The 19,552-nt window shown below is 35.0% G+C and overlaps 1 protein-coding gene across 7 annotated transcripts in view; it reads left to right on the forward strand.

Moving 5' to 3' along the window:
- CNTN1 (contactin 1) overlaps positions 1-19,552 on the forward strand; it is a gene marked incomplete at its 5' end in the record, with an annotated part of 348,115 nt that overhangs the window by 120,073 nt on the left and 208,490 nt on the right. For 2 of the 7 annotated variants that reach the window (XM_079139318.1, XM_079139323.1), the window contains one exon: positions 7,211-7,527. The exons of 2 other annotated variants lie outside the window; for them this stretch is intronic. Of the gene's footprint in view, positions 1-7,210; positions 7,528-7,955; positions 7,972-19,552 lie in introns of those variants that run through there. 3 more of the 7 variants (XM_079139320.1, XM_079139324.1, XM_079139321.1) reach the window with 2 other exon arrangements.

Below are 19,552 nucleotides of genomic sequence, written 5' to 3' on the forward strand. Positions count from 1 at the left end.
ACACCAAGGCACATTATTATGAAAATACCTAACATTCAAAATAAAGACAGAATTTTAAAGGCCGCAAGAGAAAAGAATCAGATTACATTCAGGGGGAAACCAATAAGAATATCAGCAGATTTTTCATTTCAGACCCTAATAGCTAGAAGGGCCTGGAACAACATTTACCAAGCCCTAAAAGAAAATGGATGCCAACCAAGAATTTTATACCCAGCAAAACTTACTTTCAGATTTGACGATGAGATAAAATCCTTCCATGATAAACAAAAGCTAAAGGAATTTACTAAAAGAAAGCCAGCATTTCAGAACATTCTCAGCAAAATATTCCATGAGGAAGAGATGAAAAACAACGATGTAAATCAGCAATGGGAGGAACTAGCCTAAAGGAACAGCCAAATAAAGGAGAAACCAAATTATGTCAAAAAACAAAAATGAGTGAAATGACTAGGAATACAAATCATATCACAATAATAACTGTGAATGTTAATGGCCTGAACTCATCAATCAAAAGACATAGACTGGCAGATTGGATTAAAAAGAAAAATCCAACAATATGCTGCCTGCAAGAGACCCATCTCATAGAAAGAGATACCCATAGACTAAAGGTGAAAGGATGGGAAAAAACATACCATGCACACGGACACAGCAAAAAAGCTGGAGTATCCATCCTCAGTTCACATTTTCAGATAATGTGAACATCAAGCCAATACTAGTCAGAAGGGATAAAGAAGGACATTACATACTGCTTAAGGGAAGCATAAATCAGCAAGACATAACAATCATAAATATCTATGCCCCGAACATTGGCTCATCCATGTACGTCAAACAAATCCTTCTCAATTCCAGAAATCAAATAGACCACAACACAATAATACGAGGTGATTTTAACACACCTCTCTCACCACTGGATAGATCGTCCAAACAAAAATTGAATAAAGAAACCATAGATCTCAACAACACAATCAACAATTTAGACTTAACCGACTTATATAGAATATACCATCCAACAAAGAACAAATACACTTTCTTCTCAGCAGCACATGGATCCTTCTCTAAAATAGACCATGTTTTATGCCACAAAGCTACTGTTACCAAACACAAGAAGATAGAGATACTACCTTGTACTCTATCAGATCATAATGGACTGAAATTAGAAATAAATGACAGAATAAAAAACAGAAACTTCTCCAATACTTGGAGATTAAATAATACACTATTATACGATGAATGGATAACAGAAGATATCAGGAGGGAAATTAAAAAATTCTTAGAAGTAAATGAGAACAAAGACACATCATATCAAAATCTCTGGGACACTATGAAAGCAGTACTGAGAGGAAGATTTATTTCATGGGGCGCATTCAACAAAAGAAGTAGAAATCAACAAATATACGACTTAACACTACCACTCAAAGCCCTACAAAAAGAAGAGCAGACCAACACCAAAAGTAGTAGAAGACAGGAAATAGTTAAAATCAGAGCCCAAATCAACAAAATTGAAACAAAAGAAACAATTGGAAAAATTAACAAAATAAATAGTTGGTTCTTTGAAAAAATAAACAAAATTGATAAACCCTTAGCCACGCTAACAAAGAGAAAAAGGGAGAAAACTCAAATTACTAAAGTTTGGAATGAACAAGGAAATATCACAACAGACACGAGTGAAATACAAAACATAATTAGAAGCTATTTTGAAAATCTATACTCCAACAAAACAGAAAACCTCGAAGACATCAATAAGTTTCTAGAGACATATGAATTACCTAAACTGAACGAGGAAGACATACACAACTCAAATAAGTCAATTTCAAGCAATGAAATAGAAGAGGTCATCAAAAGCCTACCAACAAAGAAAAGTCCGGGGCCAGATGGGTTCTCAGCTGAGTTCTACAAAACCTTTAAAGAAGAGCTCATTCCAATACTTCTCAAAGTATTCCATAAAATAGAAGAGGAGGGAACCCTCCCAAACTCATTCTATGAAGCCAATATCACACTGATACCTAAACCAGACAGAGATACATCGAGGAAAGAAAATTTCCGACCAATATCCTTAATGAACATCGATGCAAAAATTCTCAACAAAATTTTAGCAAATCGCATACAAAAATATATTAAAAAGGTAGTGCACCACGATCAAGTGGGTTTTATCCCAGGGATGCAAGGTTGGTTCAACATCCGGGAATCAATAAATGTCATTCACCATATCAACAGACTAAAAGTTAAGAATCACATTATTATTTCAATAGATGCAGAAAAAGCATTCGATAAAATGCAGCATCCCTTCATGCTCAAAACACTAGAAAAAATTGGGGTAGTGGGATCATTCCTTAACATTTTGAAGGCCATCTATGCTAAGCCCATGGCCAATATCATTCTAAATAGTGAAAAACTGAAAGCATTCCCCCTAAAAACCGGAACAAGGCAGGGATGCCCTCTTTCACCACTATTCAACATTGTCCTTGAAACTCTAGCCAGAGCAATTAGACAAACCAAAAAAATTAAAGGGATACGTATTGGAAAAGAGGAACTCAAACTATCCCTGTTCGCTGATGACATGATTATATATTTAGAGGAACCTGGAAATTCCACCAGAAAGCTCTTAGAACTCATAAGTGAATTCAGTAAAGTAGCAGATTACAAGATCAATGCTCATAAATCCAATGCATTTTTATACATAAGTGATGAATCTTCAGAAAGAGAAATTAGGAAAACTACCCCATTCACAATAGCATCAAAAAAAATAAAATACTTGGGAATCAATCTCACAAAAGAGGTGAAAGACCGCTACAATGAGAACTACAGAACACTGAAGAAAGAAATTAAAGAACACCTTAGAAGATGGAATGATCTCCCATGTTCATGGATAGGAAGAATTAATATTGTCAAAATGGCCATACTACCAAAAGTGCTATATAGATTCAATGCAATTCCAATTAAAATCCCAATGATGTACCTTACAGAAATAGAGCAAGCAATTATGAAATTCATCTGGAAGAATAAGAAACCCAGAATAGCTAAAGCAATCCTCAGTAGAAAGAGTGAAGCAGGGGGTATCGCAATACCAGATCTTCAACTCTATTACAGTAGTAACAAAAACGGCATGGTATTGGTACCAAAATAGACAGGTAGATCAATGGTACAGAATAGAGGACATGGACACAAACCCAAATAAATACAATTTTCTCATACTACACAAAGGTCCCAAAAATAAACAATGGAGAAAAGATAGCCTCTTCAACAAATGGTGCTGGGAAAACTGGAAAACCATATGCAACAGAATGAAATTAAACCCCTATCTCTCACCCTGCACAAAACTCAACTCACAATGGATCAAGGACCTCGGAATCAGACCAGAGACCCTGTATCTTATAGAAGAAAAAGTAGGTCCAAACCTTCAACTTGTTGGCTTAGGATCAGACTTCCTTAACAGGACTCCCATAGCCCAAGAAATAAAAGCAAGAATCAACAACTGGGATAGATTCAAACTAAAAAGCTTTCTCTCAGCAAAGGAAACTATCAGTAATGTGAAGAGAGAGCCTACAGAGTGGGAGAATATCTTTGCCACTCATACTTCAGATAGAGCACTAATATCCTGAATCTTTAAAGAACTCAAAAAACTCTACACCAAGAATACAAATAATCCAATCAACAAATGGGCTAAGGAAATGAACAGACACTTCACAGAAGAAGATGTACAAGCAATCAACAGATATATGAAAAAATGTTCAACATCTCTAGTAATAAGAGAAATGCAAATCAAAACTACCCTAAGATTTCATCTCACCCCAATTAGAATGGCGATTATCAAGAACATAAGCAACAATAGGTGTTGGCGAGGATGTGGGGAAAAAGGTACACTCATACATTGCTGGTGGGGTTGCAAACTAGTGCAGCCACTCTGGAAAGCAGTACGGAGATTCCTCAGAAAGCTTGGAATGGAACCACCATTTGATCCAGCTATCCCACTCCTTGGCCTATACCCAAAGGACTTAAAATCAGCATGCTACAGAGATACAGCCACATCAATGTTCATAGCTGCTCAATTCACTATAGCCAGATTGTGGAACCAACCCAGATGCCCTTCAGTTGATGAGTGGATAAAGAAACTGTGGTATATATATACAATGGAATATTACTCCGCCATGAGGAATGACAAGATTATGGCATTCACAGGCAAATGGATGAAATTGGAGGATATCATGCTAAGTGAGATAAGCCAAACTCAAAAAACTAAAGGACGAATGATCTCGCTGATAAGCAGATGAGGACATGGGGGGGGAGGGTAGGAGGGGTTAGTGTTAGGGTTAGGATTAGGTTTAGGGTTAGGGATAAGGAGGGTGGTAAGAATGAGGAAGAAAGGAATGTATAGAGGGAAAAGAGGGGTGGGAGGGGAGGGGGGAAGGGAAAAAAATAACAAAATGAATCAAACAACATTGCCCTATGTAAATTTATGATTTTTAATTAAAATTATAAAAAAAAAAGAAAAGTAGAAAGAATGTTTTCAATCTCATGGAACAATGTAATCTCCTATGGAATTTATCTCCTTGAGCTCAGGGTTGTAAGAACTTTGGACTGAATTCTTTTCCTGCATTCTCGTGACATTATTTTCTTTTTATATTGGAGACAAATTGTGCATTTTTCCAAATGACAGTATTCAGGCAGTCTAATTATACACCTTAATAGGCATACAGATTTAACAAACTAAATATGCTTTGATTTATTCCCAAATTTTGATTTATTTTATTGACCCTCTTCACCATATAGTGTTCACTCTGTATTTTACATGCATTAAAAATTTGAAATATTGGAAAGTCTCTTGATTTGCAATGAGATCAAATTTGTTCCAAGCGGCCATCTCTGTTTTTCATCCTTTTGAAAGGATCGGTTAAGTGTTTTTCTCAAGCATAGCCATGCTTCTGGAAAATGGAAAGTGGCTCTTTATTACAGCTTTGGACTGTTTTATATGAGAGTACTATTTTCTCCAGGAATTTTCATTCAAGTCTTTCTTACCACCTCCCTTTTTTGATTTCTTTGGGATTTTATTATATTCATTGTTTCTCTTATATCCTCCTTTTTGCTGGCTCTTAATGTTGGTCTGTTCCAGGTTGATTGTCTCTGTTCATCTCTCTCCCCATTTTTAGACAACTAGCAGATCCAAATTTTCAGTCTTTGTTTTAGACGTGAACTATTGATATTTGTAAGGGAGAAAAAAATACTGGTTTTTCTCCCATTCACTGCAGAGAGACCGAATAAACTAATTCTCTTCATAGGCACCTGGTTATGCACTATTTGTCATGTCATTTCAGGGAGCTTGAATTTCTGATGCTTACATTTGTAATTACCGAAGGCTATATCAGTAATTTAGATTTTCTATCCTTATAATCAATACATTTAAAAATTTTGAAATTTATATTATTTTTAAATAAGATATTCTCTTCATATGAAATTACTTCTGTTGATGTTTGATAAAACTTCTATAACTTTAAAAATATATGAAACTTTTCAATATCCTATTTAAAGAATAAGGAATACTACTCAGAGAAAGATAAATATTATTATAAAATAACAATAATATGATAAAATCATAAATAAATAAATAATATTATGTAGTCTACTTGAAATTTATTAGGTAAGTGGCAATATATAAATATAAAAATAGAAGCTACCAAGGGCAAAACACAACAATAAGAATATGGAATATATTAAAGACTAACTAATTGGATAATTAATTTCTCATACTGCCATTTAGGATATTTTAACTTAATCTTTATCAGTGCAAGCAGGGATTATTCTTTACATACATTTGAGAAAGGCATATTTCCTTGGTTGTCTCTGTTGTCTTCAGCACCTTTACTACCCTCGAGGGCCGATATCAACTGCGGATTTATTGACCAAAAACCAGAATGATCCTATGTTCTCCAAAGGGGAATTGCTCCCTACAATATAAATGTCAGATGGGAAACCTTAGCTACCCTCCAATGGTTACTCGTTATTCTAACTTCAAAATATAAGCTTGAAGGTTTTACTCTGGTTTTACATATACTCATATTTCTATGTCATCACACATATTTATGTGATGACATAGAAACACAAATCATGTGTGTGCACGTGCACACACACACATTATGAATAAAGCTTTGGAAAGACAAGACTTTAGGCAACTCAGTGACCTTAATAACATTAGGTTCAGTCCTTTGTGGGTGGAAAAATAAGACTTAGTTTTACTTCCAAAACACTGAAGAGTGAACAACTTCCTTATACATGTATGCATTATTCTGTTTTGTATGGATTTCCTACTATTGTATTTTTATAAATACTATTATGCCATTCTGAAGTACTACTTTGTTTTCTCCCTCCCAAAGAATATCATATCTAAATGTACATTTTGTTTTAAAGCATCTTTTTGGGGGTTTTGAAAACAGTGAGGTGTTCTTACAAGCTTGAGTTCTAGAAAAAGAGACCTCAGAACTACTGACACACTCAAAGTAAAGGAACTTGGGATTCAAAATAGTTAATATTTGTGGTCACACATACTTACTATGATAATTTATAGAAAAAACTCTTCATACTTTATAAAAATGAAAAAATAATTATTTAAAAATTAATGTATTCTAAAAAAGGTTATTTGAATGAGTCCAGCTTTTAAAACAAAATCTATTTTTATAGCCACATATTACTCTCCCTTTTATTTATTTTTTCTTAATTTTCATTGAGCCTTTTTGATACCCCAGAAATGGTAGGAAAAACAACTTTGTGTGTCTTAACGAAAATGTAGAGCATCCAGCCTAAACCTGCAGTACGTATGTGTTTTGAATAGAAAAAACAGATGCTGTAGCATTTTCTGCCCAAGAGAGAGTCCAGTTTGAACATTCTGCAGTATGCAAATGTCATCTTGTCTATGTGAATGTTTTACCCGAGTGGCTGCTGCAGGGTTGGAGGCTTCTGCTTGTGATTTAGGTTGTAATTTTATTTGTGGAAATAAACCAATCAGGGAGCTCCGATTGTCTTAGCGATGAGGTGATCAATAGCCCATTACTGGATAGAACAGCGGCTACAGGAAGTGCATTGAAGATTTTAATGCATGAATTATGCATGCCGTGCTCATTCTGTGCTCATTCTTTAGTCTCCAAACAGAATGACAGGGTTTGTGAAGTCGCCTCAGATAGTTTCTTGCATTAAGTGACTGCAGTAAAATGCTTAATATTTTCAGGCATAGAAGCAGCATTGACTCGGGCCAGCCGAATTTGGAAGATGTAAACCCCCCAGCTCACAGCACAGAAGGCTTTATTTGAAAGTATTGCTATGTAGAGAGCCAGCTTTGCAGTCATCTAACCTGTTCTCCCCAGAAGGTTGGCTGAAGGATGGGAGCGGCTGTGCCTGCCTCTGAGGTCACAGCTTGAAGTCCTTTTAACTTGCCTTCTGCTGCAGGAGAGAGGCGTATTGTGATATAACTGTCGCTGCATTTATTCAAATGGACAATTTGCAATAGACATAATACCCAGAACGGCAGATAATTCAACATATGAGGTAAGTCCAAGATTTTTCTCTAGTTTAGGTAATTTAAACTAGAATGTGCTGAGTTGGGATAATGGTGATGTGGTGGTAATAGTAAGGTGGACTCAGACCTCAGTATTGTAAAGCAGCGGCAGGGCTCTCAATTGTTATCTTAATTGAGAGGTGACTTTATTTTGTGTTTGACCATACTAGGTATTTAATTTTGCATGCAAGGCTTTTCAAGAATGTACCTGAGCCCAAACGTGTATGTCTGCAAACCGGGGAGGGACAGCACTGAGAGTGAGCTGAATCAATAAGTGAAAATTACCTCCTGGTGGAGAAGTTTTAGCAGGGCTGTGGCATTGCTTTGGCTCAGATTATTTCCTTAACATCAACATTTTCTCATTCTAGATAATGATGATGATAGAAACCAAAAAATGCTCAATCCTTCTCCCACAAGTAGAGGAAAGCACTGAGGTACTCAAACTCAAATACTATGTTGCATACAAATTGAGCAGATGGAATTAAAACCATTTGGACTAGTGTGTCCTTGAGAGAAGACCTTGTCTGAAACAGAACAGTTTGACTTTTACCTACAATAACTGTTATTTTATTTTTTCCTCCTGTCAAGGGCTTACTCCAAAAGGAATGGATAGATGGCATATTGTGAAATTTACAGAGAAGGGGTGGAGAGGAGGGAGGGAAAGAGAAAGAGAGGAAGGGAGAAGATTTGTAGTTCTCTTGATGTTTTAAAAATTAAGCTTATACAATTACAGGACCCATAAAATAAGAGCCAAGTAAAATTTGCAAAAACCCTACAGACCTGAAAATATACTGTAATGCTATATTGGTTAGAGGTCTTTGTGAATTAAATCTACTTGTTTAAATATCATGGCAGTTAAGAAGTATACAAATAATGTTCAGCATAGAATTCATGAATATTTCTTTATTGTGAGAAAATAGCTTTAACATACATTTAATAAGAGACTTTAGATATAGTAAAATTTTTAGGGAGACTTTTCAACAGTAAATTTATATTATTACATTATCAGCAAATATATATATATATGAATATATATGATACATAATTTATAAAACAATGTATAATATATATGTAATTCTACTTCCTTAAGTGTTTTTATTGATATTGTTTTAAAAATGTTTGCTAAATCTTTTGATAACCGATAATAAATAAAGCCAACTATGTTTTGTAAAATAGGCATCCTTTTACTTAAAAACAAAGGAAGAAATATGGAACACTGATAATAAGAGCACAGGAAAACCACTCCTTGAGCATTTCACAGTGCATTTCAATTCTGCCACAGTGTTACTACATCAGCTGGGTTTCCTATCAACTGCCTGTTGGCGTGGCAGGGAACTCTAGGCATGACCACAGCGTTTAAATCCTCAAGGCTAATCTAGTTCAGGTATATGAGGAAGCGCCCACATGGAGTTTTTCCTTAGAGAGGGAAAGCAAGAAGTAGGTGCCTATATATCTTCCAGGTCTCCTGATGCTGAGTCATGGTGCTTAGTTCTGCCCAGATGCCTCCTGGCTGAGGTGTTCCATTATCAGATAGTAAAATGGAAACTAAAGGGAAATGAAAAAGAATGGAGGGAGCAGAAACTTGAGGGTATTTATGCCTAATGACACGTAAATTCTGAGTAATGAGTGTAATGGCAGTGCTCCTTGTTGGATCTAGCTGAGGTGACTGTGGCTGAGTAGAAGCCCCTGCGCTGGATGACAAGATCATAGCAATGAAATTAATGCAGGAGCATGGGAGATGGTACAGAGGGATACAGGGAGCACTGCACTTGAACTTACCTAAACCTCTCTGTCTTGTTTCGGGTGTCAAGCCAAGACATTAATCCATCTCATTAAATACTCAATGGACGGAAAAGAAATATTTGCTGAATCACATGACAGAAATGTGAACCAAGGGAGCCTCAGTTCCCACTTTTCAAGTAGTTATATTAATTTCTGTAGACTCTTTCTGGGGAGAGCCTAACAGGAAATGAATAACTTGTGAGCATCAACCTCGATGTATATGAGGTAAAACACCAAAATAAGATTGGTTTGTGATTATTATGGTGAGGTATAATCATATTAGATATAATTGGAAAAAGGGACTGAAGATATTCCAAAAAGACATAATGAAAAGGAAAGACAGAAAATATAATAATAAAACATCAAATATAAGATTTTTGAAACAAAATGTACTTAATTCATGGTTGATAGACATTATTAATGACTCTTAAAATCAATGTGTAAGAATTCTAGTCAATGGTTTACTAGTCAATGGTTTTACCATTTACTTTAAAATTAATTTTAGAGATAAACTAGCACACTGAGAAATCAGTTGATAAGAAAATTTTGAAATGGTAAACTATTAATTTCTTTTAGGGAATAAATACTGATATATATATATAAGGGCTGTTGGAACTTATAATAAACCTATATAGAGAACTACATATCTATGCTTATATATATGTATATATATTTATATGTATATATTCATTTATATAGGATTGTGAGAAAATTATAGATGACTTATGGCAGGTTAAGAGACTTCAGAATATTCATAGTGAGATAATATGTCTGTTTTCCCAAACTTAAAACACATATACAAATTAACTAAGAGCTTTTATTTGCATTGTAAGGAAATTCCCCATTTGATTCTTTGGAAAAAATTCCTGATCATTTCTAAGCTTTGTAAAATTCACAGAAAATTTTTCGAGTATGAATTTATATTAAAACGTAATAATCAAAAGATTTTATCTTTTCTCTCTCATTGGAGAAAATGATGAAGTTAGTTCTACCTTGAAATATACCCTGAGTAGTTAATGAAGCACTTCAAGGTATGCTCAGGAGTGGATACTGAGGGGTGTGTCCTTTGATATAAATTCATGCACGCTTCACTATTGATTCCCTCTCACTTGAAATACACCTTTCATCCCATTTTTCTTTTGGTTCTTAATGTCTTTCCTCTCAAAAGACAACTCGATGCAATAAGGAAGCATTTGAATGATCTTCTTTTTGTAGTTTTGCTAGTATTACAGGGCATGAGCCATGCCACGGAGCCGAGGCAGCCACAGAAACCCCCTCTTCACCCCAGTTCTTGTCATTATACGGGAAAGATTTCAGATATGAAGCTCAGAATAGCAGGCATGAATTTACTGAAGATAGAGGAAAATGCAAAAGGGTATACTTCTAGGGAGAGAATGGGTCCTCTCAGAGGGAAGAAGGATGACGCATTCCTCCTGCCCTTCGTTTTAATTGGGGATCGCAGGGAAGTTTCCAGAGAGTACCACCCAGGTTCACATCTTGACTTTTGACTGACAGCAGGATGACATTAGACTTTTTAGCCCCTCTGTGCACAATAACTCTAGCTCTCTTTCACCTATATTACTAGTTCTAATTGGAATCTGGTCTTATAGAGGTAGTTATGCTTATCACCCTGAGTTCTTGAATTTGTTCACAGAAGACCTCAATTCCAGCCCACTCCTTCAGAGTAACTTGTATTTTTTTTATTGGCATTTGGGGCCTACATTTCTCCTGTAGGTAATAGGTTGTTTGCTGGGGAATGTAATATATCTTGGTGACTTAATCCAGGCAGGGTTGCAGGTAAATTGCTTTTTAAAACAGAAATCACATGGGGGTCAGCATTACATCAGTCTTGAAAATCAGGATAGGGTCCTTGTTCCTGTAGTCCTGAAGATTAAACACTCAAGAAATGCCAACGCAAAAGCAAAAAAGTAAATTTTATTTAAGAAACAGAACAGAGAGAGAGACAGAGAGAGAGAGAGAGAGAGAGACTTCTCCTGAGAGAGGAAGGATCCAGAGCTGTGCCTGTGGAAGTGGGGGGTGTCTTGCCCCTTTATAGATTTTAGGTCTCCTTTTTTCTCATGCTTATGTGACCAAAAGACTGAAGAGAGTCACCCAGTGGGTGTTTGTGATGGAAAGTACAACCCTTCCCCTCCCCTGGAGGCTCTTAGCAACTGGTTGAAAGGGATTTACCATCTACTTACTTCCTTTTCTTTGATAATCGGGTACCTGTCCTTTGCCCCAGTCTCGAGCATAGTGGGCCCAGTTTATAGAATGATTTCCTTGACCTTAAGTTCCCACCACTCACATCTGTCTGTTTCCTATCACTAGGTCGTCTGACTCTTTAGATGGAAAAAAATAATGAGCCTGTGCTTACACTGGAAACAAATAAAGCAAATATAAAGGGAAAAGTAGGTGCAATGTAGGGAGGGTCAAAATATTTGGTAATAGTCATAGCAAAAATGAGGATCCATATTCTAAATCCTGAAGGAAAAAAATTCATAAAAACATGCAGGGAAACATTAATACTATATATTTTAATGTCAGGACTGACACAGAGGGTTTAGAGGTCTGTAATTGAAAAAAAACAAAGTGTGGTCAAGTTAGTAAGAACTGAACTGCCAGAATATCATGTTAAAACTTGTTTTTACAGGTAATGAACACTCACAGACATCATTTAACCTCACTAGAAATATTTAATACTAGAGAAGTTTCTAACACCTGCATCAGATAACTCTCAACATTTCTTTTTAATGATTATCAATCCTAAATTATTAATAGGATTATTAATCCTATTATATTCTGCATTCTGATGCTTTGACTTTGCTGATCTATAGAGATTGTCCCTCCCAGGGTTAACCAATAACCAGAGTTGGTAAACAACTTCCACTTGAGTTCCCTATTCAAATGCAAAGCAGCCAATTCAGAGTCCATACCTACAACCCACCTTCCTATCTGGGCTCTGATATTTTGGGTTATTATCCACTTGCCTTAGTCACTCCAAGAATAGATATCAGATGACTAGTTTCTATGTGACAGGGCCCTCTGAAATTATCCAAAATAAACAATTCTAAACATTTACCTGTCCCCTCTATTCTTTCCTCTGAAAAATCACACAGTCCCCTCTCTCCATGTGCCTCCTGACTGGCCTCTGTGTATCTTCATATGGCTCCATATGGTATGGTGTACCTTTTCTCTTATGTATAACAAGCTGTCTTTTCAATGGCAGTAGTCATCAGAGCTGTTGTCCTTATTAGACCTAAATAATAAAACCTATATTAAAACAAAAATGAAAAAAGTCTTTTTTAACCTTTGTTTTGCTTGTTTTTGTGGTGCTGGGGATTAAATCCAGGACCTCCTGCATGCTAGGTAAGTGCTCTGCCACTGAATTGCACTCTAGTCCTCTTAATACAAATTAACACCTCTCCCTTTCTCTCTCTCTCTCTCTCCACACACACACATATGATATGTATATTATAAAGCTCTTTCTTTACTTAAAGTTCTTTATTTAAAAAACAGTCTTTTATTAAACTGTTATTTTGAATTTAAGGATAAATTCTGAGTGATCCTGCTATAAGCATAAACTTAACTATTTTCAAAATTGTGATTGATAGAGGACTTGTCCTCCAGAAATATGAGCAATTAGAAATTTTTAGACTTTTAAGATACGTAGGTCTAGAGTTTTAAATATTTTCCCGAAGTCCAGCTAATGGGGGGACTTGAGACAAGCGGTTTGCAAGTTCACTGAGAGCCTCAGCATCTTAGATAGATTCAGTCTCAAAATAGAAAAATAAAAAAGGCTCAGGATGTAGCTCAGTGGTAAAATGCCCTGGGTTCCATCCTCAAAACTGCAAATAGAGAAAGAAAAATTCCTCAAACAACCTAATTGTAGTTTATCATATCAACTACATGAAGGCAAGTCTCTAGTTTGTCAAGCAGTAACATCAACGCTGAGAGAAAATGCTGTCTTTATACTACTTGAGAACCCAAATTTTTGAATCTGTAATTACCCAATGCTAGTGTTGTTTACATAATGTCTTTCATGTCCAGTAGGCAACTATAACACACACCCTAATTAAAAGATATTTCTGCTACATTAAGTCTACAAAATTGAATTGAACTTTCTTGAGAATGTGGTGTCCAAGAAAAGGTTACTACTAATCCGTGAATGCAAAGCTTTGTAACAATGAACCAAATACAATTAACTACAAAAATAACAAGAACTGAACCATGCAAAAAGTAGGCCTCTGAAGCATTCATACCGAAAGACATTAGCTATATCATCCTGTGGTGTACTCCACTGTTTCAAACCACCATTATTGAAGGAAGTTGAGAATGGAAAATGACATTATAGTGCGGAAAAATTCAAACATTAAACATGTGTCTGATCTTTATGCCTTTTAACTTTCCTTTCTACACTGAGATTGTGTAAGTTGTTGTTGCAATTGCAATCTCCCTTTAAGAAGTAAACTTTCGATAAGCTTACGTGCAAAAGTGGCGATGATTTTGGCTGGGAATAGGTTAGAAAAGATACTAGTCATGCTAGCAGATGGAAGGGCAGCAAGGTAGGTGGCTGAGAGGGAAGATGGAGGCGGAGATGTGCCAGAAAGAACATGGGAATTTAAACAGATGGAAGATGATATATTAGTTGGCAAGGAAAGATGCTGTGTGACAAGCAGAAGACACTGAAGAACTGGGTGGGTAGGCAGCCAAGAGGTGAATTAGGTGGACCAGTAGTAAAGGAAATAGGTCAACATGAGGGCACAAAGTTCCAGAACAAATAGGCAAGAAGAATAGAAAACAAATGCAGTTTTTTCCTTTACTTAAGCCTGGGAAAACAACTTTTACTATATGCTTTTGAAAAAGTGCTGTGTAGTAAAGATGAACAAAGATCTTCTACAGGGGCAAGATTTTAGTACAAAATTCTAAGATGCTTACAGCTAAGGAAATTTATTCTGTAAAATTAATATGAACATAAAATTTATTTTATTTCCTAGTTTTGTGTGTCTGATAGTTTGATTTTGGTCCTGGCTTGGTTGAAATATCTTGCTGAAAAAATACTACTGAAATAAAATGAAGTAGAATAAAAGATAATGAAAATAATATGAAAGTGAAATAAAATAAGAATGGTAACTTATTGAAAAGGGAATTTATCATACTATGGGAAATCTGAATATAGCTTTGTCTTTATAAAGATGCCTTACATTATCTTGGGCTATTAAAAGTGGTGACATAAAGAAGATGATTACAAGCCATTTGGTCTCTTCTGCCTTCATACTCACTTACCCTTAGGTCACCATATACTTAGGCAATTATTCTTACTTAAAAAGAAATCTTATTCAATTGTGTAATGTAGTTAAGCACCTATAAATGACAGCCTCTATCAATGGGTTGATATAAATAGTGCCATGCACAGTAATATTTATAGGATTGACTTGACTTAATATAGCCATTCTGATTGAGCTTCATAATAGCTACATATGCTCTAAGTAGATAAGATACTTCCATTTGCTATATATGTAAACTTAGAATTAATATATATATATATAAAACCTGGAGCAAATTCCTTAGCTAATGAACCATCTATGGCAAATCCTACATATATGCCTGGCACTATACTAGACTTTGGGGATAATCAAAGCTGAATAAAATATGAATTTATATTCTAGTGGTTTAACCAGATATTTATATATATACCAGACAGCAAGGTATAATTTCATAGACAAACAATATTATATACATGTATACATGTGATATATGTGTATATCATTCCCCATAATTGTTATTGTATTGAGGTTAGGGACCATACTAATTTATTAATTCAGAAAGTATGTATTTAGTTCCTTAACTGTGTAATGGGTATATAAAGAGAAGTATAGTCCCTATCACCATGGATAAAACAGTCTATTGAAAAACAGCCGGGAAAACAGAAAGTTCACTAGCTAGACAAAGATAGTTCTTTTAGGGATGTACACCAGGTACACTAAGTGAATATAAATTGATGCTATTCAAAATTAGAGAAGAAACTTCCTAAATGAGGCAATCATGGGATTGGTAAAGTAGTTTTAAAGATATATGCATAATGGCTTACTCATTGGTGTTTTTCACTGGTGTCGACTATAAACCTACAGGTTCACACTAAAAAGAAACATGCATTTAATGAACACACCTTGAACAGAAACAAAAATTGGGGTTGAAATCATGTTTAAATGCATGTGTCACTGAATCCTCTTCAGAAGTGAGGTTCACACTCTCAATGGTGGGAAAACAGATCTGGAAGTAACACTGTTACAAAAACTCTTGGTTCAGGATTAGGAGATTAATGTTTCTCTTCTGTATCTCCATAATTTGCTAAATCTTCTTGACACTTTGCAGAAACTTTCAAATGTCAATGCATTTATTTATTCAATGATATTTGGACCCCTTTCACTCTTTGGTTTGTTCATCTTCCTTTCATTTGAAGTAAAATTGATATAGTGGAACCAATGGAAAGTTGCAAATTAATTTTTATTGATGTTTTTAATTAGGAGAATGTCAAGCATGATTTAAAAAGTAAACCATCCATAAACAAAAGTTTCAAAAGATAGGGCATTTTACTTAAGTGTGGAAAATTTGATGAATAAGAAACAAAATGCCATTTGAGAAAATACATAAATATTATAAGGTATCTGATGTGTGCAAGCAACTAAAATATCAGTGAATAGCTTGATGGAGAGTAAGTTTTCAATACATTTATATTAATTAGTTTATTATTGTTTTCTCTAAAATTATTCTTATTAGAATTATTCTGATAATGATTTTAAATGTCTTTTAAAAATGTCTTTTTCTCAGGAAATACTTTTAGACAATTTTTCTCCCCTTTCTAATTCAGGTAAGAAAAGGGACAATTAACCTGGGAAGTCTCCTGTAGATGGGTGAAAAGTAAAATGGGCATGACTTCTGCTTGTCACTGCATTGCTGGTATCTAATGTGGTGCCTTGAATACAGATGTTCGATAGGTGCATTTCGAACAAATGACCACATGAATTGATATTGTCAAAATGAAATCTAAGAAATTGTTTCAATCACACCATCAAATTTATACATATTTAGGGACTGTGTTAATCAGCTTCTATTGCTGTGACCAAAATACCCAAAAAGAACAGTTTATAGGAGGGAAAGTTTATTTTGGCTCATGGTTCCAGAAGTTTAGTCCCTGGTGGCCTGAGTCCATTGCTCTGGGCCAAAGGTGAGCAGAACATCATGGCAGAAGGGCATAGTAGAAGGGCATGGTGGGGAAGAATTGCTCCATTCGTTACAGTCAGGAAGCACAGAGAGGAAACCGGGAAGGGGCTGCAGGGCAGATGCATACTTCCAGGACACGGCCTCAATGGCCCACTTCCTCTGATCATGTTCCATCTGCCTACAATTACCACCAAGTTAGCACATTCAAACTAAGATAGACTGATTTGGTTATGACTCTCACAATCTAATCCTTTTACTTCTGCATGTACCTGAATAACACAGGAGTTTTGGGGAGACACCTCATACACAAACCATACCAGGGACTCATTATGCTAAACATACTTACCAAATGTAATATGAATCCTGTAATAGTGGATTCTTTGTTCAATGACAAAAACTTAAACTTGCTTAAATAAGAGGAATTTATTGGAAGGATTTCAATCACATGATTAAAGGCTGTACACACAGATTTTGGAAAGGATGGGTTATAGTGAGACGGACCTAAGGACACCTTTAGGACTTGACTCTTATGTCAACAATGTTAGTGGGCTCCAATCTCAGTGAAGACCCACCTCACTATGTTTTGGTGGAATTGAGGTTTAAATATCTTCATATCTTGTAGCACCCCCCCCCCATCAGTGAATACATTTTTTGATTTGTTTGTTTTAACAAAGATTATTTTGTAAATAGTTAGTTCAGGTGATTGGAATGAACATATGATTTTTGTTGATATATTGATTTAGAAAATCAATGTAAAAACATTGACTTAAAACTTAAAAAGATATTTATCCAAAAAAGTTACTATATTTATTTTAATAACACAGAAATTGTGTCTTACATAGAAGTTGATGAATATTAAGGATAAATTTAATTATAATATTTTAAATTACTTTAAATAATATTCATCACTTTTTTAGTCTCCATATTATTTATCTGTGTATCTCCAGCATTTTAGTATGTTGCTTGTTATATTGTAAATAGTTGGTAAATAGTTGTTCTTAATATGATGGTAATAAGGACTTCTTGACTTATGTAATTAGCTCATAATAGTTTAGAGAAATGGATTACAATCAGGGAGTAGAAATGAAAAGAAAGTATTCATAAACCAGTGAATACATTCCAGATAGTGACCTCCTCATAAAGGACAAATTGTATGATAGAGAGTGTTTAGAAATATATGACCTGTAAGACAAGTAAGTAGAGGTCTAGGCCAAAAAAATGTGTTTGATTGGGTCTGGGCTTATGTCTCAAAACTGTCTTGAAATAGCACATTGTTTAGGATTTATTGACAATGTTAAATATCTAGGGATAAGAGTAGAACTAAGTAGCAATAATAAATATATATGAATATATAAGTAGGAATAATAATTAAAATATATGTATGTAGATAAATATATAATTGTATTTGTTTACTTATTTGTTTTGATCCTGAGCCTCCCCAATGCAAGGCAAGTGCTCTACCACTGAGCTGTATCCCCAGACCTTTCTATTTCATTTTGATACAGGGTCTTGCTAAGTTGCCCATACAGGCCTGGAAGTTGTGCTCCTGCCTCAGTCTCCAGAGTACCTCATAATACGGGCATGAGTCACTTGGTTGGGCTAATGATAAAGTTATTGAAAAAAGGGGTTATTGGTGCCAGAATACTCAGCTAGAAGAGAGAGAACATGGCTCAATGTTTACATAGATATATTTGGATGAGACCTTTGCAGGAGAGCATGAATGCCAAATATTGTTGATTTTTAAATAAATGCCATATTTTAATCCTTTTAATATGATAAAAGAAAATTCTCTGGCACAATAATTATTTCGAAGTTATTCAATGCAAGAAAACCCATGATATGGTTATATCTTTTTGTGTTTTCTACTGCAATAGGATGAGATTTGCCTCTGAGCCCCAGCCTCATCCTGCTGTAGATGAACCCTTACCTGATCTCACTGGTAGGTCAGTGGTGCTTCAAGATATAAAGGTCAGGGTGTGGCCCTCACATTAAGGTGAGGCCCTCCTTTAACTTAAATTGAACTTAAATATGATTCTTGCAGTAACAAAAAATAATTTTGGTAATCCAGAAATCATATTATTTAGGATCTGCTTCTCTAGTCCACCATCAAGAATAAAATGAAATCTTAGATTTGAAAGTGGTAATGTTAAAAATTGGGACTAATCTTTACTTTTACATGTGGAAATTAATTTTCTGATGACCAAGCCTACCACTTAAGCATACCTGTGGAATAAAAAATGTTTAAAAGCATATATGTGTGTGTGTGTGTGTGTATACACACACACACACACACATATATATATATATATATACAAGTATATATATATACTTGAAAATCTAAGGATATAAAAATTATAGTAATCTTTTCCCGTACACACATATACTTGAAAATACATAAGTATATATATACACATATATATAAGCATTCAAGCATATATATGTGTGTGTGTATATATATATATATATATAGTGTGGGTATATATATATATATATTTGAGTGTATACTTGAAAATCTAAGGATATAAAAATTACAGTTTTTTTTTTCCTAATTATAGAATTCTTGATTCAGTTTTACGGTTCTTCAAGTAGTTACTTTCAGAGTTTAAGGGAAAATGTTCTTTCCTGAATTACTTTTGTTTCTCTAAATTATCTATTTCAAGAGACATTTTTAAGAAAATAACTTCAGTCTAAGAATATCATTCCTTTGTGATTCAAATTATGTAGATTTCTTATTTTTTTGTTTGTTTGTTTTGGTTCCAGGGGTTGAACCAGGAATGCTTAACCACTGAACCACATCTCTAGCCCTTTTATATTTTGTTTTGAGGCAGAGTTGCACCTAGCTGCTCAGGACCTCACTAAGTTGCCAAGGTTGTCTTTGAACTTGTAATCCTCCTACCTCAGCCTCCTGAGCTGCTGGGATTATGGGCATGCACTACCTTGCCTGACTAGATTTCTTAGATTTCAACCACAGGAGAATGTTGGAAGAAATCATTCATGAGCATTGATTAGGAA

Source organism: Sciurus vulgaris (assembly GCF_902686455.1).
Source record: "Sciurus vulgaris genome assembly, chromosome: 5".
In the NCBI taxonomy this organism is placed as follows: Eukaryota; Metazoa; Chordata; class Mammalia; order Rodentia; family Sciuridae; genus Sciurus; species Sciurus vulgaris.